Genomic DNA, 20,200 nt, shown 5'->3' with positions numbered 1-20,200 from the left:
CTTTCTTTTTTTATTTTTTTTGCTGAGGTTGTACAAGAAAATAGAGACACGGAGATGTAAAGAGTCATAGGGAAATCAGAGAAAAACATGACTTATAAAAAACCTCTTAAAATTATGAGAGATAGATCCCAGGGAATTACAAACAGTCTACTCCTTCAGAGAAAGCCATTTTCTCAGCCTGGCAGGCCTTCTGAAGAAGACTGTTGTCCGAGATAAGAAAGTCTGGGCATTGTCTCAATTCATATTTTTATGTTTAAATGCCATGGCTGGAAAGCTTCAAGACTTGCATTCCACATGCTCCAGCATGCTGAAACCCTGGGTGAATTTTCTCTTTCCTCAGCAGAGGTGTTTTATACCTAGGAAAGACCTGAGAATTCTTTCATCCCACTTGATCCAGGAAGGCGGAAATGACAACTCATTGTAATCTTGCCTGTACTAATGAGAGTATTATGCTAAACACATTTGAGGCTTTCAGTAAGTGAATCTGAATGAAACAGTGTGGTAGGAATAATATTCAGTTTAAGGAATTTCTAGATTTCCCTTTTTTCCCTGCAGACTGTGAAATGAAATTCTTTCCTGGCCAGCATCTGGACCCTGGTTAGCAGATCACAGTTCTTGCTCTGTGTGTCACAGCCTTCCTCTCATTCTCCGTCCACCTTAAGCTTTGGCATCATGACAGCATCCTAAAGGCATTCCCATATAGACAAAATTCAACATATTGTAACATGGGCTCATCCGGTTACCTACCTAAGAAGCACAAACACACTCCTACTTGATACTGTTTTTAAACTTTGTTATAAAATCTAATAAAACACTTCAGCCACAAATAGATGCATGAGGATTTTGACAGTTTATTCCATTTCCTTTCATTTATTTATTTTGTTTGGAAGGGCTAACTTACCAAATTTATGTATCCGTCACATCTCAGGTAAATTTGTACTGGTTATGAGAAAAATGTGAGTTAGAAACATGACTGGAAGATTCAAATTCGATGATGATATATTTTATAAAGCTGAGGAGGATTTAAATAAAGAGTAACCTAAACGCAGAAGGTTCTTCAGGAAAAATGAAGCATTATCTTTTATGGAATGCATACATTGTAAGCATTCAATCCAAGCCATGGTGCCAGGCACTTAACATTGACTGCAACATTTAGTCTTTGCACTACTCCAGTGAATTAGGCTTGATCACTATTTCAAAGATGAGCCAACTCAGTCTCTCTGAAATTAAATAATTTGCTCAAGCAATGGAGAAATGGCAGGGACTAGACTTGGACCAAACGAGTGTATTTTATCCCACTGTGGGAACTAAGAACGGTAATAACATGTCTTTAATTATATTCAAGAATATATATATATATTTAGATATATTTAGATATATATTTAGATGTATATATATATATAGAGAGAGAGAGAGAGAGAGGTACATGTGTATCTAATATAGAGAGATTATGCATACACATGTATGAATACTTATTTAATCTAATAAAACGCCCTTTGAGGGTCTTTTTGTAGAATTATTTTAGGTGTTTTGCTTCTTTGTTTTCTACATGCCTGGAATAAAAACAGTAGTGACATAGATTTGATTTCGTAGTAAATAAAACACTACTCCTTTTATGAAACCTCTTGTTTCTCTACCAGAACCTTTGCTCTGGGACCACCTTTCTTTACCCAAGAGGAGATACTAGATACTACATCAATTCCCAAGAGATATTTTCTAAATTTTCAATCCCACTGATCTCAGGTTTTCATGCCATTTGATAAAAGTGGAGCTCACCAAATCAAAAAAAGAATTGTTAAACTCTTGAACTCTTCATTCATATGCAACAAACTCAACAGGAAAATCAATGCAATCCATTCACTGAATATTTATTAGGGGTGCCTATATTGTATCAGGTATTCCTCTAGATCTGAGGAGGAAGAAAAAAAAAAGCAGAAAATAATCCCTGTCCTCATAAAAAGAGCTTACATTCTAGTGGAAGAAAGAGAAAATAAGTAACTACACAGATAAGCGCATGTGCAATGTAAGTCCAGATGGTGGTAAGTGCACTGCAGCATGATAAAGCAGTTCCAGGAGCTCCTGAGTTAGTGGAGGCCGGGGGCTATTTCAGGCAGAGCTGTCCTTTCACGCAGAGCTGTCCTTTCACGCATAGCTGTCCTCACAGCTCTGCCAGAGCCAGGAACTTTATGAAGTCAGAGAACAATGGGAGTATCTTTGCAGGACCTACTCCAAGAAGGGGGAAGACCAAGCACAACATCAAAAAAAGAATGAGTATGGTGAGTCCCTGCAAATGGGAGAGGGCCAGAGAGGCTGAACGCACTACGTCAAGGCAAAAGAAGAAACATGTGGACCTTCAGTGGAAGCAAGTGTCAGGTTGTACGTGGCCTTGGAATAGGAGCTTTGATTTTATTCCAGGTGTGATGGGAAGCCATGGGAAGTGTGAGTTCAGAAGAGTGACATAATTTTCATTTTAAAAAATATTCAGGCCGGGCGCGGTGGCTCACGCTTGTAATCCCAGCACTTTGGGAGGCCGAGGCGGGTGGATCCCGAGGTCAGGAGATCGAGACAACGGTGAAACCCCGTCTCTACTAAAAATACAAAAAATTAGCCGGGCGTGGTGGCGGGCGCCTGTAGTCCCAGCTACTCGGAGAGGCTGAGGCAGGAGAATGGCGTGAACTCGGGAGGCGGAGCTTGCAGTGAGCCGAGATTGCGCCACTGCACTCCAGCCTGAGTGACAGAGCGAGACTCTGTCTCAAAAAAAAAAAAAAAAAATTCACTCTTGGCCAGGCATGGTGGCTCACACCTGTAAAGCACTTTGGGAGGCCAAGGCAGGAGGGTCATTTGAGGTCGGGAATTCGAGATCAGCCTGTCCAACATGGTGAAACCCCATCTCCACTAAAAATACAAGAATTAGTCAGGCATGGTTATACGCCTGTATATAGGCCTATAATCCCAGCTACTCGGAGGCTGAGGAGGAAGAATTGCTTGAACCCAAGAGGCGGAGGTTGCAGTGAGTCAAAATAGCACCACCACACTCCAGACTAGACAACAGAGTGAGAGTCTGTCAAGAAAGAAGAAAAAGGAAGGAAGGAAGGAAAGAAGGAAGGAAGGAAGGAAGGAAGGAAGGAAGGAAAGAAGGAAGGGAGGGAGGGAAGAAGGAAGGAAGGAAGGAAGGAAGGAAAGAAAGAAAGAAAGAAAGAAAGAAAGAAAGAAAGAAAGAAAAAGAAAGAAAGAGAGAAGAAAGAAAGAAAAGAAAGAGAAAATTCACTCTGCCAAAGTGTACCACCAATCACTCTGATGAGGAATTCTCCAACATGATGATAGAATAAAAATCCTGCCACTCTACTTCCACATGGTCATTAAATCTGAAGTTTTTACCAAACTCTGAGATTCTTCTAAAAGGGTAAGGGCTGTGTGTTTTAAAACATTGTATTTTCAAGCATCTGGGAAACGGAATACAATTTATTCTATAATTTTTTTAATTCGAGTTAGGCCCTAACATAAAAATTATATAAATTGACCTGGGAACTAAACTTCCAAAATCATATGCAAATATTTTACACTTAGAATAGCTATGTTCTGCCTAAAATTGATTTTGTTATTTTACATGATGCAAAGCCAGGGGTGTGTGTGTGTGTGTGTGTGTGTGTGTGTGTGAAACCAACCACTCCAACAGTAAGCTCATATGATACTTCAAGTCTCTATAAATCAATATCAACTAGGACCCAATTTAAAAGTATTCAAAATGTTTCCATGTTCTTCTCTGCCCAGTCTATTGTTACCTAAGTAAATAATCATGTGTTTATTTAGGAAAGGAATGGGAAAGTTTGCATAGACACATACTGTTGCAGAGTCTTAATTCCTGGGGGACCTAGGCACTACTTAAGCCGGTAGGTAAGTCTGGAACCCAAAACGTGCAGAAACTGGCTAAGATATTGTGACTTATTGAAGCGGCTGCCTTCATCTGCAAATTATGCTTCCTTAGTTTATTTTGATTTTACAGATTGAGAAGGATCCTCCTTTGCTATCCAAGTGTTTTGGCCCTATGGAAACTAAGTTTTGTTACCCATAGCTCTCTACAGGTCAAGACCATTGGTTTCCACTTGACCTTACTGATAATTATAATAATTACATTCAACTGGCTTCTTTGTTAGACCATTCTTTCATTGCTATAGATAAATACCTGAGACTGGGTAATTTATAATGAAAAGAGGCTTAATTGGCTCATGATGCTGCAGGCTGTACAGGAAGCATGGTGCTGGCATCTGCTTCTGGTGAGGGTCTCAGGAAACTTACAATTATGACAGAAGGTGAAGGGAAGCCAGCACATCACATGGGGAGAGGAAGCAACAAGGGAAAGGGGGAGGTGCCACACACTTTTAAGCAACCAGATCTTGCGAGAACTCACTATTGTACCACGACATGAGGGATCTGCCTACATGACCCAAACACTTCTCATCAGGTTCCATCTCCAACATTGGGGATTACATTTCAACATGAGATCTGGGTGGGACAAACACCAAAGTTTATCAGCTTCTGATGATTGTGCAATGCCACCTGCTTTCTTTTCTTTTGTCCTTTCTTTGTGTCCACTGCTATCACTGATTCTTGTTCTCTATTGAACTTTCCTATCAACAATTTCTAGCCTACAGATGGGAGACACCTTTGAGCTTCTTAGTGATACTAGTGCCCCTTAGGCTAGTTTACTCCTAAATGATTTTTAAAAATAATCAAGCCCTTTTATGGAAGAAAGTCATTTGATGGGTTTTCCTACTTTTCATTGTATATCTCCTCCAGCAGGCTCATTTCTCTGACTTTTAAATCCCTGTTTTCCAGCACCTGCCATAGTAATTCTGGTATGCCAACTTTGCTTAATTTAAGTCATCAACTTCTCTCTGCCTTTAGGAGCCATGCTAGCAGCATGTTTGCACCATTTCACTTGCTTCTTTCAATGGTGTTGAATACTGTATTTGGGGAGAGTACTCCCAAATTGATAACTTTCTCTTATTACATCTTATCTTACACCCTCATGGACCTCAAATTCTAGTTTCATACATACTCTCCCAATTTCTGCAATATATTTTGGCTAAGCCTGCAGCTCCTTACAAAAACAGAAATATGGTGCTTTTCTCTTTTTGCACTGATACAAAGGTTGATACATGCTATTTTGCATAGAAGAGGCCTCTTCATTATCTTCTTGCTAAGGGAAACACTACCACGTAATTGAGAAGACTGTGCTCCTTCTGTAGGTTCAGAGAATTTAGGAGAATATGGGTATTTTGGTACATTAATCCAGATATCTTATTTCACCTACGTTATCTTGTTAGCATACAATTGTTCATACTATTCCATTATCATAATTAACAGCACATAATACATCTAATTTATTGATTATTTTATTTTATTTTTGAAAATGGAGTCTCACTATGTTGCTCAGGCTGGACTCCAATTCCTGGGAGTTCAGGAGTTTAACTGAAGCAATTCCCTGGGAGAACTCCTGGGAGTTCGAGAATTCATTGAGCAACTCCTGCCTCAGCCTCCCAGGTAGGTTGGAATATAGGCATGTGCCACTGCACCCAGCCCTTATAAGCACTTTTATTTTTGCAAGATTGGCAGCAATGTCCATTCTCCTGTGTATGACTTTCATAATTCGACTCTTCTTTGTTTTTTTTCAGTTAGACTACTTAAGGTTTTGTCAATTTTGTTGATCTTTTGAAGGAATTAATATTTGCTTACATTGATTTTCTTTTATTCTATTCTTTATTTTATATTTTTTCTCTGTTTAGTATTTCCTTTGTTATGTTTGCTACATATTTAGTTTATTCTTCATCTTCTATTTTCTTTATATGAAAATTAAGTTATTTATTTGAGATCTTTCTACTTTTTTATTGTAGCATTTACAGCTATAAATTTCCCTATGAACACAGGTTTAGCTGCATACTGTATGTTTTGGTATGTGTTGCTTTCAATCCCATTCATATTGAAGTATTTTTATAAATTTTTTTATGATCTTTTTTCTCTGTCTTGCTAGTTTATTTTGCAGCATGTTCTTTAATTTTCATATATTTGTGAATTTTCCAAGTATTCTTTTGTTATTTATTTCTACTTTCATTCTGTTGTGGACTAAGGACATACTTTTGTATTAATTTTAAATTTTAAAAAATGTTGAGGCTTATTTTATGGCCTAACATATAGTTGACCCTGGAGAATGCTTCATTTGCACTTGAGAAGAATGTGTATATTACTCTTGTTGGGTGCAGTGTTGTACAGTTTTCTGTGAGGTTTTGTTGATTTATAGTGTTGTTCAAGCTTTCTATTTCTTTGTTGATTTTTTATTTAGTTGTTCAATTCATTGTGGAATGTGTAGTATTGAAGTCTCCACATACTATATTATATGTTTAGTTGATTATTTTATTAGGTGAGTATATGTTTATACTTGTTACATATTTCCGATGGATTGGCCCTTTTATTATTAAAAGATGTTCCTCTTAATCTCTAGTAACATTTTATGTTTCAATGTTTCTCCTTTATAATATTAGCATAACCATATCAGTTCTTTTGTGGTTATAGTCTGCAAGTTGTTTCAGGTTGTTTACATCTTACAATCTAAAATATGTCTCTTGTAGCTCAAATCTAACAATCTTTTCCTTTTGATTGGAGTATTTAATCTATTTACATTTAATATTATTGACATGATTGTATGTACTTCTGTCATTTTGCTTTTTGTTTTCTATATGCCTCATGTCTTTTTCCACATTGATTACTTGTTTTGGTCTTCTCATATTAAGTGAACATTTTCTAATGGAATATTTAAATATTTTAATAATATTAATTATATTTTTAGGTATTTCCTTAGTGGTTTCCTGAAGGACTATGATATTCCCTCAACTTATCAGAATCTACATTAGATTTACAGTCACTTAGTTCCAGTGAAATATCAAAATTTACTTCTATATAGCTCAATTCCCACCCTGAGATGTTGTGCTATTATTGTTGAATAAATTATATCTTTATATGCTACAAGCCCCAAAATACACTGATAAAATCATTGCTTTATAACACTTTAAGTTTTTTAAGGAAGCTAAGAGAAGAAAGGAGATAAATTATATATTATAGACTTTGCTATATGAATCTCCTTATTTGCCCTTTCCAGTTCTCTTTATTTCTTCAAAGGTATTTGAGTTGTGGTATCATTTTCTCATTCCTATATAGCTTTATTTCTACCTACTTCCTCTATGCTCTTATTTTCAAATATATTACATTTCTACATATTATGGGCTCAATGATATAATTATTTACATATTTTAACAATTGCTTTTTAAAATGGTTAAGAGAAGAAAAAAATAGGCAATTCTCTCATTTTTTGTAGTTGCCTACCTAATTGCCTTTTGTAGTGTTTTTTTTTTCTCTCTGGATTTGATTACTGACTGGTTTAACTTGATTTCAGTTTGATTAATTTCCTTTGGTATTTTTGAAAAGCAGTTCTTATAGAAACAATTATCTGGGGTTTTATTTAGCTCACAAGGTATTCACTGCACCTTCTTACTTTTTTTCTTTTTGGTTTTTGTTTGTTTGTTTGTTTGTTTGTTTGAGAGGAGGTCTCGCTCTGTCACCCAGGCTGGAGTGCAGTCGTGCCATCTTGGCTCACTGCAACAGCTGCCTCCTGGGTTCAAGCAATTCTCCTGCCTCAACCTCCCGAGTAGCTGGGATTATAGGCATGTGCCACCAGCCTGGCTAATTTTTCTATTTTTAGTAGAGATGGGGGTTTCTCAATGTTGTCCTGGCTGGTTTTGAACTCCTGACTTCAGGTGATCTGCCAGCCTGGGCCTCCCAAAGTGCTAGGATTACAGGTATGAGCCACTGCGCCTGGCCTGAAACTTCATTTTTAAAAAATAATTTCAGGCCGGGCGCGGTGGCTCACGCTTGTAATCCCAGCACTTTGGGAGGCCGAAGCGGGCGGATCACGAGGTCAGGAGATCGAGACCACGGTGAAACTCCGTCTCTACTAAAAACACACAAAAAAATTAGCTGGGCGTGGTGGCGGGCGCCTGTAGTCCCAGCTACTCAGAGAGGCTGAGGCAGGAGAATGGCATGAACCCGGGAGGTGGAGCTTGCACTGAGCGGAGATTGCACCACTGCACTCCAGCCTGGGCGACAGAGCGAGACTCCGTCTCAAAAAAAAAAAATAAATAAATAATAAATAAATAATAATAACAATAATTTCAATGTATGTATATTTGGCTGGCAGTTATTTTTACTTTTAGCCCTTTAAGTATGTCACCCCACTGCTTTCTGACCTCCATTGTTTCTGTTGCAAAGTCAGCTATTAATTTTAGTGGAATCTCCTGGTACTTGAGTACTTTTCCTCTTACCAATTTCAAAATACTATGTTTATCTCTGGGTTTTAACGTGTTGACTATGCTGTGTCTGGGTGTTGATATATCTCTGCATTTATCCTCCTAGTTCATTAATTGACCTTGGATGTTTAGATAATGTCTTCATCAAATTTTGGAAGTTTTCATCCATTATTTCTTTGAATATTTATTTGTCCTTTTCTCTCTTGCCTGTACTTCTGGTAACTCCATTATATGTATGTTAATGTATTTATTGTTATCCCACATTTTTCTGAGGTTGCCTGCATGTTTTTATTATTTTTTCTCTACTCTTCAGATTGCATGATCTCTGTTGGATCTATCTTCAAATCTACACATTCTTTCTTCTGCTTCCTTGTATCTACTGTTGAACGCTGCTAGTAAACTTTTGTTTTTTTTTTACTTCTAATATAGAATTTCCATTTGATTCCTTTCAATATTTTTCTATCTGTATTGATATATAATACATTTGATAAGACATTGTCATCACAATAATCCATTAATTATTGAAATATGGTTTTTCTTTAGTCTTTGAACATATCTGTAATAATTGCTTGGAGGTGTTTGTTAATTCACCATCTGGGCCTCTTCCAAACCAATATTTCCATTGCCCACTTCCTTTCTTCTGTCTAACATTTTCCTATTTCTTTGTAGATGACATTTTTGTTGTTGCTGTTGAAAACTGAAATTTTAAAAATAATATATTCTAGCAAGTCCCTATTCTAATTCCCCTCACCAACACACACTAAGCGTTGTTTTGGCTGTGTATGTGGTTGTTTATTTATTTGTTTAGTAAGTTTGGTGAACTAATTCTATAGTCTATTTCCATTATAGCATTAAATTTCTGCTGTTCCTGCTCAAATTTTAACCCGTGTCTGCATCTTGTCACCTCACTAGTTACGTGTTGTCCCTGGTTCATATAAGATACTTATTCATCAAAGGCTGCATTTAACACCTATTAGCCAGATAGATTTTTACCTATTTCATTGGATGGGTGTATGTGGTTTGGAGGCTGATATCAGAGTTTAGGAAACTTATGTTTTGATGGAGGATCTTACTCCACCATCCTAAAAGTAGCAATTACTAATAATGTTTTTCAGTATACTGTCAGTCTCCAAAGCTATTTTCAGGTGATAACCTGTCTTCATTTGAAGGCATACATACTGAATCCTTGCCTTATGCACTTTTTTCCATTTTATCTAATTTATTGAACATGTTGCAGAAGAACTCCAGGAAAATTGTTTCAGCCATGGCCATTGCTAATTTCTAAAAGGACCAAAACCAGTACTTCATTGAATTGGTCATTAATGCTTGAACTTCATATGTCATGAGAAACGACCTTTTACTTAAGTACTAGTGCATAAGTACCCTGAGCTGACTTGGGTGAAATTCTTGACAATAGGTTTTGGATGGTGGCAAAGCTGTCAATCAAATCAGTTGTTTGGGGAAGTTAAAATGATGGGTAAAGGAAAAAAAGACATATAATTTGAGCTTAGTTTGTAATCCGAAAGATGCCAAGCCATTTTCTCACTTCTTCATGATGCCTGCAGTACACTTGATTCTTTAAAACAGTGAAACCCCAAGTAACTACGAGATAACATTTCTTGCTAAATTCCATCTTTGTGTATCTTTGCAATAAACACCTATTACCAAAGGCAATCTGTGTGTGTCTTTTCCATGGAACCTTAAAGAGCCTGGCAATATATCTTGCATTTCCTACAGAGAATTATCCCCAAACATCCATGTTAGTTTGTACAAGATGAAGTTTCCATTCTAACTACAAATGAGTTTGCATTGTTCAGGTTGTATAGCTAACTTATGGTTCCCTGACTCTCTTTTTTGAGAGGTTTTTTGTTTAATTTAATAGAAAATCCAATTATTATGTAAATATAAACGTAGTATAATTACCACAAACAAGTAGGCAGAACAATGAACTGAGGGAGTTTCTGGAGTTTAAGGAACCTGTGATTTATGACTGACTCTCAGGTATGATTGATACAGACAGTTCAGAGAAATGTTCTTAACCATTTCCCCCCAACATAATGTTTTCACTTTTAGATCATCTAATATGATGCATATCGGTGAAGAAAAGTTGCTTTGGGAAGGAATGTATCACAAATTCATTTTTCTTCTTTTTCAGACTTATTAAAGACAAGAAGCTATAAACGTCATTATTTAAAATGCCTCCCTTTAAAATGTTTCCAGCAGATGTTTATGTAGAAAAAATGCTGGATCTCTCTTGGCAAGACACAGAAGTGACATTTCTTGAGGGTTCTGGTTGAAAAATTTGTCTTTGGCTTCATGTCTTTAAACATCTGCAAAAACGAAATAATCTTTATTATAACTTGGAGAAAAGCAAAGTACATAGGCCCCTAATCTTTGAAACACTCTTCAAGGGAGTGACAAAGAAAAATATTCCAAAGTTCTTCTTCTTCAGTAGAATTTCTCTGTGACCTCTGAACTTCAGAGTCACAGTTATGTCATTAAACATTAATAACTTAATTAAATGAGGGAGAAGCTAGCAAACACAAACTGAAAACTCCACTTCCTGCCTGAATTACTGATTTTCTACGTTTTCCCTGTATGCATACTATCATTATAAGAATCCAAGACCAACTGGGAAATTTGAGATGCAATGAGAAAAAAAGGGGTGCTAGACTAAATGAGAGAAACATGTGCCATATTTTCTAATGGGTGCGAGGTTTTGTAAATTTTGAATTGTTTTTTTCATTCCTTCTAAATTCAAATGCTTTCAGCGTCTAAGGCCTCAACAGAGTTAAACTGGGCACCATCTGAAAAAGAACTGAATACAACGCTCAAGTCTCAGAATGACTTGTTCTTTCTTACACAGTAACATTTTAAACAACTAATTCCAACTATCAAGAAGGTCTTTTTAATTTTTTTTTTTCCATTCAGGTGTTATACTCATTTGTAAAGCTACCATCCTGCCCTATACTCTTCCTCCTTTATTTTTACCACCATGATTTTCTCTAGAACGGGTTTTATGGATTGACAACCAACTGGTGTAACATTTCTCAGCTGTACTGTTTGCTCCAAGGACTTTAAGCTGCTTTTTAGGTATGTTCGAGATCCATGGTTTCTTTATGAACATGATGTCCTGCTATTCTCTTAAAGGTTGCATCAGTTGCAGGGACCTAGAAGTAAGAGTGAAAAGTCTGCTAGAACTCACAAATTGATGGTACAAATTTTAGTTTGTATATTTCTTTACTATCCTATTTAATTCTATTTGGGGAATTGGGAGGGAAATAGAGAATATAAATGATTCTTATTAAAATATGTGCCAAAATTAAATTTCTAATTTTTGATTCATTATTTCAGCAATTAATATTAGTAATAGAGTTTTCAGTGGTTTATTCAGAAATACATGTGTGTGTATTTTCATATAAAGCTAATGAAAAAGATTGCATTAAATTTTTTAAAAAAAGAAAATATAAAAGTAAAATTTTCTTATTAACCAGAGATAATTACTATTAATTATATAGCATACTTCCTTGTAGCTTTTTCATTGTATATATATAATATATGCCAAATCGGGATCATGCTACTTTTTTAACTTAAAATTATGTTGAGTAACATTTCTGTGTCAGAAAATATTCCTTAAAACTTTCATTTATTTGTTGCATAAAACCCATTATACGTTTATACATGTAAATTGCTAATATTTTTTGCTCTTATAAGGATAATGCTATATAATACACATCCTGCGTATAAAGTTTGTAAGCATGCTGCTTATTTCAAGAAGGTAAATTTATAAAAATAGAATTACTAAATCAAAATGCATGTATATTCTTGGCTCTTGACCTTTTGACAATAGTTTTAAAAATTGCTTTGAAGATATTTTTGATAATTTACACTTCCACCTATAGATAAGACAACCATATCTGGACAAGTATTATTAAACAATTTTATGTATCATTTTGTTAGGAAATAAAAAAGTTATTGCACTCTTTTTTTAACCTGTTTCCTCTTTAATCTGCTGTTCAGTTGAAAATATATTCATTAAACAATTGTTTATTGAACACTTACAGCCCTTCATATGCAAAGTTTCTGTAATATCTTTTGGATATTCAGTTAGAATGTTGACAATTTTGTGCACTGGTTTTTAGTAACTAAATATAAATGATATTATTGTTTTGGGTTTATTGTAAATATGTTTCCCATTTTGTCATTTGCATCATTTTTTTTCTTAGGGTTATGTAAAATAATAAAATTGTATATATTAGGATCTATCTGTACTTTTTCCACTTGTTTTATATATTAGCAATTACTTCTCTATCCTGAGACTAAATAACACAATTTCTCTTAAACCTCAGATTAGTGGAAGAATTACTCCACGTATCACTGCAATACAAATATTTAACTTACTTTGGAAACAATTTTGATGTTTGTAAGATGAATCTTAGAACAATAGGTCACTTTTCCATGTATTTGAAATGCTTTCACTATTATATTGCAGGTTGAAACATACAAACACACGTACACACACAAGCAGACAGAAATACCTCTACTTTAGAATCATAAACCCTTTTTAAAAATAATTCAAAATATATATTCCCTGATAACTTCTCATTTTAATTATTGTGGTTTTATATTTTAATATATTGTAAAGTAAGTATGCTTCTATTACTGTACTTTTTCAAATGTCTTACTTATTTTCATCTATTTATTCTTCTAGATTAAAATTTTACAAGTTTTAGAACACTCTATCAGAAACTGAATTAAACCTATAAACTAATTTGAAATACAGGAACATTAGTATATATGTATATGCATGTGTGTTTATACACATATATATGCATGTGTATTTATATGCATATATATCATTTATTAAAGCTTCTTTTGTCTCTGTTTGTAAGGTTCTATGATTTAATCGTGTTTACATATATTTCAGCTTAGTTTCGCTCTAAGTATCTTATGTGTTTCAGACTCCTGTGGAATCTTACATTTTTTTTCTAATTCTTTGGATTTGTATTGAGAACTTATACAAAATATATTGATTTTTCTGTACTTACCAATTATCCTGTTGCTTTACAAAATGCTGTTAGCTCTTAGTGTTTCAGTTATTTCCAAAGAATCGTTAGGTACATTATCAAATTATTTTCATGACGGCGTGTTTTTTGTCTCTATCTACTATACCTTATAAACGTTTCTACTTAATATATTAGCATATTGACTAGAAGTTATGAAAACATTCAGTAATTAACATGTAGTATGTATTATAGTTATGTTTCTGACTGATGGAAATTTTTAAAAATTTCATCCATTTAGCATGTTACATTGGTTGATATTTCTATGCATTTATGTTAAGAAGGTTAAGTTTTTCTTAATGTAGTAAGTTTTGAATAGAAGTTTCATTTATCTGTGTATAGCTTTTTGCTTTCTTTTGTTTCACTTATTTGTTATTATAAGTTGGTGATAAAGTCTATGGATTTTGGCTTCTTTGAGGTTCTCACAGCTTTTGTTTGGTCTTTAGGTATGTATGTGTTTACCCATATGAAGCCTCTTAAATATTCCTGGGATTGGCCGGGCGCGGTGGCTCACGCTTGTAATCCCAGCACTGTGGGAGGCCGAGGCGGGTGGATCACGAGGTCAGGAGATCGAGACCACTGTGAAACCCCATCTCTACTAAAAAAAATACAAAAAAATTAGCCGGGCGTGGTGGCGGGCACCTGTAGTCCCAGCTACTCGGAGAGGCTGAGGCAGGAGAATGGCGTGAACCTGGGAGGCGGAGCTTGCAGTGAGCCGAGATTGCGTCACTGCACTCCAGCCTGGGCGACAGAGCGAGACTCCATCTCAAAAAAAAAAAAAAAATTCCTGGGATCACCACTGTTTATTTTCAAGGATGATTATTTTAAAATATTATTATTATTGAATGGCTCTGGTGTTTGAAAAATCTATATTAACATCTTGCTCTTTCCTTGTTTGTTTGTAACCTTGAATCATTTATTTAATATTGTTAACATTTAGCTGTCTTCTGTAAAATGGGAATAATAATGACATCTACTAACAGGTGGATGTAAAGATTATCTGAGATAAAGCATTCTTAACCCGTTGTCAGATAACAAGAACACAATAAATAATGTAACAATGGTAGTGGTAATTGTAGGAGAAGTAGTATTTTTCCTAGAATTTTTGTAGTTTACTCTTATAAGATATAATAATTCATAGTTGTCTTTTCATGTCATCCCTCAGGTTTTCAGAACAAGATCGTGCCAGCTTTAGGAAATGGTTTTTGAATTTCTCCATATTTGGTACAGACAACTTAAATGGTATGAAAATTATATATTCCAAGAAAGTCTAAAATAATTCATGGTCCTAGAACCTATATTTTATAAAATTTGAAAATATTTTTTAAATTTGTTTTATGTTCATTGATCTTTTCTGATTGTTCAATACCTTCTTAATCCCTTCTTTACTTAGCTTTTCAATTCCCCAAAGACTCAGTATTACAGTCTTTCTCTCAATTAATTTTACTTATCTATGCTTTAAGTCTTGTCTCTTTGATTGGCTTTATAGATTAAAAACTTTTATCTGTTGATCAGTGACAGATACCTATATTTGGTTTTGATTATATTTTCTTTTTCTTTACTGTCCTCCTATTTTTTGTTTGTCTCCTTAATATTTTTAAAATATTTGATATTATTTCTCTTTTTGAAGAATAAAAGCATTTGTTGCTATGCTTTATCCTAGAGTATGGCTTTGGTCATATCCCACATAATTGTATTTTCTCAAATCCTTCTAGCTATGCAGCTGGTTTGAGCCTTATCTTCTTGGTGATTTTTGGAAGGTAAATCATTTGGGCTCATGAGGAACAAAGGAGCCAAACCACTATTGAGAAGATTGCTCTTCACCCTTTTGACAACCACACAAGCCACAGATGATACTCTCAGGTAGTTTAGCCTGGAAGGAGAGTATTTGTGGATCACAGATTTAAACATACAGTTAGAATTTTGACTTTCCTCTCTCTTGTCTATGTCCCTTCTTACTCCGGAATTAATTACATATTATAATAGGTCCTTAGGAGTATAGGACAGAATGATACCTAGTTTCTGACCTTAGGAAGCTCCCAGCCTAGTGGAAGAAACATACAAGCAAACCCTTTGGAATGGTCTTTATCCATAGACAGTGTACTAGTTTCCCTTTGCTGCTGTAACAAATTACCACAAATTTAGTGGCTTAAAACAATACAAATTTATCATCTTAGAGTTCTGGATGTCAGAAGTCAAACCTGAGTTTCACAGGTTAAAACCAAGGTGATAGAGGTCTGCGTTCCTTTCTGGAGACTCTAAACCTGATCTGTTACCTTGCCTTTTCCAGATTCTAAAGCCTGCCTCCATTCTTTGGCTGTGGCCCCTTCCTCCATCTTCAAATCTAGCAGTTCTGCGAAAATCTTTCTTATGATGCATTTCTCTGGTTCCAACTCCTCTGCCTCCCCTTTCACCATTTAAGGACCTTCTGATTAAATTGGACTTACCCAGAAAATCCAAGATAATCTTCTCATTTTAACATCAGCTGATTAGCAACCTTGCTTCCATCTGCTACCTGAATTCCCTTAGCCATGTAATGTAACATATTCACAAGTTCTGGAGAAGACATGTACTCCTTTGGAGTGACAGAGGGACTAGCTACTACACACTGGAAGAATCAAATATTCAATATGAGGTTATTGACACAAGGAAGAACACATACAAGAATTTTACGTGAAAGGGGTCTAAGAACGAGCACAAGTTAATGTGGTAAAGAGAGTATGAAAGAACGTTTCAGTCCCCGGGAACAGTGCGAGCAAAGGAATGAAGTGAAGAGAGGAAATCAAGTCTGGGTTATCTGACTTACTGCTGAGTGACTTTACAGCTTGGAAGTAACACTTCTCTGGTAGCCAGGTTCTCCAGAAGTGTGCTTGTGAGCTCACAGGTTTGTCATTCATTCTGTTTAGGGTCCAATGTTGCATGCCATTCATTCTCTGCTTTCCTCCAGACGGGAAGTTCTCAATTAGTGTTACAATGGGATGGGACCCATATATTGGAAATAAAGCTATACAGGGAAAGGTTGGAGATTGCATTTAGGTACATATTTGGGAGTGTCTGTCAACTCAGTAATGGCTAACGTGTCATACATATACTTGGCAAAGACAGTAATGACAGCAAATAACAAGTACAAAAGAAGCCATTGAGGTGGTCATAAAAGAACACACACAAATGTATGCAGATATTTAGTAAGCGCTCATGACAAAACAGTATATAATTTGCGGAAATATTTTCAAATCTAGGCAACACCTCTATGTTTCACTGTCACTGATGCATGTTAGGCAACTCTCATTTACATGTGAACTCCACAGTGCCCATAATCTTAAACTTGATTTGTAAGATTGTAATACCCATCAACACCCTTACTTTAATCTAAGAAATTTGGGAATGAAGAGTAAATAGGCAATATAAAGTCTATCTGAATATTTAGAGAAGGAAGAAGTACTTCATTTGTTGCATTAGAAGTAATGCAACAATTAATTAACCCAGGCAATAGGAATTTCTCTTGCCATACCACTTCTACCTCTTCTGGGTGACAAGGACCCACTGTTCTTTTCAGGAAATGTATTTTACTTTTATTTCAGGTATAAACATATGTGAAATAAGTAACTTACATTATTTATTATGATGTATAAACATATGTTTATACCTGAAATAAAAGTCAAATGGCTTTGGGAGGCTGAGGTGGGCATATCACAAGGTCAGGAGTTTGAGACAAGCCTGGCCAATATGGTGAATCCCCATCTCTGCTAAAAATATAAAAATTAGCCAGATGTGGTTACACATGCCTGTAGTCCCAGCTACTCGGGAGGCTGAGTCAGAAGAATCGCTTGAACCTGGGGGGTGCAGGTTGTGGTGAGCCAAGATCATGCCACTGCACTTCAGCCTGGGCAACAGAGTGAGATTTGGTTTCAAAAAAAAAAGAAAAAAAAGTCAAATGGCACTGGGGACATAAGACTGAGCCCTGGGGGACCAACCTTCTTGTTATCTCAGACTGTTCTTGAAGTTTTGCTCCTTATTTTCGTGTGACCACAAATTCTCTTTGTTCATTCAGTCTTAAGTTACCTTCTCCTGGTATCCTCATGACCCCTCACCCATTGGAGTTTGTTCTAACTTCCCATCTATGACCAACTTCAGTGTCAACCATGTGGAGATTTCCTTCTTCACTTCCATTATTCCAGCCAGTTGCATGGGGCCAGAAATAGTCTCTCCTTGGTGTTAGCCAGCAGGACTCTGTCAGGCTCAACTAAGTTCCAAATGTACCACATAAAATAAAAATTTCTGGCATTTCTTTGATCTTCTACCATATTCCCTGTTTTCGGTAATCAACCGTGTTTAACAATTTGCTTAACCACATAATAAATGTAAAAACATTGTTTCCCTGTTAATGTTATGTTACTGCAAATAATAACTCAAAAGGCAGAAATCTGTGGTGTTTAAAATTTCTTTTGTAAAATTTCCATACAGCGATACTTTTAAAACTTCACAAAGAAACCTGGCTCTCCTTTTTGCCTGCTCCAGCCTTCCTTTCTTCTTCCCTCTTGTCCCCATTTTTAAGGGCCCATTGTGCTCCAAGCACTGTGGTCTGATTAAGGATATGTTCAGGTTGATAAGTACAGAACGTTATTGTCAAGGTTCTGTTCTTTGAATTTTTATGACGCAGAACTTAGAGACCAAGAAAGTCAAAGAAGAAAGGGACTGAAGAATGTCAAGGAAATGACCTAGCACTACAAGCCATAAAGTAATGACCATTTCAAGGGGAAGAATAGAGAGAAAGAGGAATCATGTGGAGAGGAAGAAGGTGGGGAGTTAAGGAGAGAATTTGGTAAGGAATGACTTGAGAAAAGACGTGCTAGAGTAACTCTGGGATCAAAGAAACATGAGCAGCCAGAAAAAGGAGATTTTTTTTTAATGTTTCTAAGTACTTCATATTCTGATCCCCTGTGAGTAAAATAAGGAGTTTCTTTTTAATTAGGTTGTTCTGTTAAACTTTGTCTTTTGCACATGCCATAGCTCTGAGACTGACTATATAGATTTATGAATGCAGAGAAAATGTAACTAAAACAAAACATCTAGCCAGTCTATGACATACTGCCTGTTATATTTTATAATTCTGTTTGAATAAATATATTTAGAACAAATATGATTTTATCTTCATTAATTTCTTGAAATAGTTTGAGGATCTAAACTTTTAGTATTTTTAATACTTACAAATTTTATTTGTCCCATAGTATGTAAGTATGTACAACAAGTTTTCTGAGTTTCATTCTCTCCACTTTGGGCCTGCTGCATGTGTGTGTGTGTGTGTGTGTGTGTGTGTGTGTGAGACTGTGGTCTCAGAATCAAGAACTAGCTTGATTATTTAACCAACTCAACATGCAAGGTTACATGGTCTCAATTTTACTCATGATAACCTTATGACAAAGTACTTTGTTTTGGCCCATAGTAAATACGTGTGTCTCAGCTCCCTTCTTAAGAGACAATGGTGTTAAAATTTAAATTTCACCCCCTCAGTGTCATTTCGCCTAAGGCTTCTTTGAAAAAAATAAAAACAAAAATATCTGGCTTCACCTCAGCCATCTACTTCTCTGCTTCTGCCCACCCCCGACCCCTGCCTTTTTATTCTCAATTCTCACTTCCCTTTTCAGGTTATAGCCAACAGGAATAGATCTGATGACTGAAATTCTTATGGGTAAAGGCATTGTGGACAAATACAAACTCACACACAATGGGTTCCAAAGTAAGTACGCCTGCAATCCAGGCAGGAAGGATTTCTCTGGCCATGCTACTTTGGCTGCCTCTGCGTGACAAACACTCATTTCAGGTAATTTATTTCTGCCCTGCATTAAAGATGGGTGTCTGCTCAACCTAGATGAGGCTCAACAATATCTCAGAGGGTGAGCAAGGCTTTCTTCATGGGGGCAGCTCCACACAGAAAACCGACAACCCACTTCCTGGGAAGAGGAGTGGAGAGCACTTTCATGAAAACAAATGTGCTTTTCAAAGGTGCAAAGGTCTGGAAGAGGGAGAATGTAGATGGGGGTGGTGAAATTGAAAACAATGTATTTTTCCTTCATTGTCAATCATTTTACACTGATGTTTCTCACTCACTGGATCAATGGTATTAATTGTTTCGGGAGGATGCCAAATGCCATCTAGGACAAAGAAGTCATTGCTCAGCTAGAATTTCAAACTAACTTTTTTTTTAAGTTCATGATATTAAATGGGAAGCTTTGTTGAATTAATAAATGATTTCTAAATTCCAAAGAACATCCTTCAACATATCCCTAGAGAAGCTCTGGGGACTGACTACAGAGGTTTACTGTAAGCCATTGAAACCTAAGGAACGTTGCAACAAACAGAATGGGAAAGCTTGCTGGGGCTGGCAGGAACTTGGAGTAATTTAGAGGCACAAGTCTAAGGCTAAGATATTTTTTGAGTCCTTTCAAAGAAGAGTAATTGCATGTTCAGATATGGTGACGAGGTAATTCACCTCCTATTTGGGGTTTAGGGCTCTTTGCAATAGAGTCGAAGTTGCAATGGGCAGATACAGGAAGGGTCAGTCTGGGATAGTACGTCTGGCTCCCCACTGCCTGTATTTATCTGGGGCATAAAGAATGATTTGATGTGGCTGGAACATAGGTGATGGATTAGGGTGGGCAGTAAAAGGCTGGAAAAGTGCTTGTCATTCTCAAAAGTCTGGCCATCCCCCTCTTCTCTTCTTCTGATAGTCTCTTCCCTTCTCACTGCTTTAAATGTCATCTGTTTGCAGGGGACGCCCAA

The 20,200-nt window shown here is 36.1% G+C and overlaps 1 long non-coding RNA gene across 1 annotated transcript; it reads right to left on the bottom strand.

Moving 5' to 3' along the window:
- Positions 1–10,319: 10,319 nt before the first annotated feature.
- Positions 10,320–18,032, bottom strand: LOC116482450 (uncharacterized). Its single transcript, XR_004251864.1, has 4 exons — positions 17,395–18,032; positions 16,227–16,424; positions 11,349–11,527; positions 10,320–10,687 (listed from the first exon to the last, which is right to left on the bottom strand). It is a non-coding gene; the product is annotated as an uncharacterized LOC116482450 (long non-coding RNA).
- Positions 18,033–20,200: the final 2,168 nt, after the last annotated feature.

Source organism: Hylobates moloch, unplaced genomic scaffold, assembly GCF_009828535.3.
Source record: "Hylobates moloch isolate HMO894 unplaced genomic scaffold, HMol_V3 SCAFFOLD_14, whole genome shotgun sequence".
NCBI lineage: Eukaryota > Metazoa > Chordata > Mammalia > Primates > Hylobatidae > Hylobates > Hylobates moloch.
This window is presented reverse-complemented; position numbering and strand designations above follow the sequence as displayed.